We start from the raw sequence: 662 nt of genomic DNA, 5'->3' as shown, positions 1-662 counted from the left end.
GGCTGGGCTAACAGTTACAGCCATTACAGTTTCCCAACTATTCTGTTCACTCAGTGTTAACTGAAGTAATGCACACTGGGAAATTCCTTGCTTCATTAGCATTGCTTCATCTGGATGACTGGCTTTACAAGGAAGACACATAACAGCAACGAATTTGAAAACTTTTGCTGGCTAATATGATCATACTCAAGCATTGCAAATTGTATTAAAGAATTGCTTAACAGAGACGAATTGTTCTGGAATACAGTATAGAGGTAAAGCCTTAACAGAATTGTGTTAGCTGCAGTCCAAAACAATCAGCAGCTCAATCTTTGTTGGCTTTGCCTGTATTCTTACAACAGTCAAGCTCTGTTAATTTTACATGAACTGTTTTGATTTTGAAATCATGTTAAAGGTTAAGTAAAAATGCAAAAACACAATAAAATACATAATGTTAAATATTAAGCAAAATGGGGAGTGTGACCTGTCTCCCTAGATGGGGACCTGCTTCCATCTAACTTTAGAGACCTAATCTTCTATTACAGAACCTTAAACATGACAGGAACACAGTGTACTGTTAAGTGATCACTTAGGGGCCAGGGAGATGGCTCAGGGAATGGTTCAATCCCCAGTTCCAACAAAAAAGAAAAAAAAAAAGTGACAGTTTAGTCACATTATATCCT

Source organism: Octodon degus, unplaced genomic scaffold (genome assembly GCF_000260255.1).
Source record: "Octodon degus isolate 3935 unplaced genomic scaffold, OctDeg1.0 scaffold00003, whole genome shotgun sequence".
Taxonomy (NCBI): Eukaryota; Metazoa; Chordata; class Mammalia; order Rodentia; family Octodontidae; genus Octodon; species Octodon degus.
The sequence above is the reverse complement of the archived record's forward strand: the minus strand, read 5'-3'. Positions refer to the sequence as shown.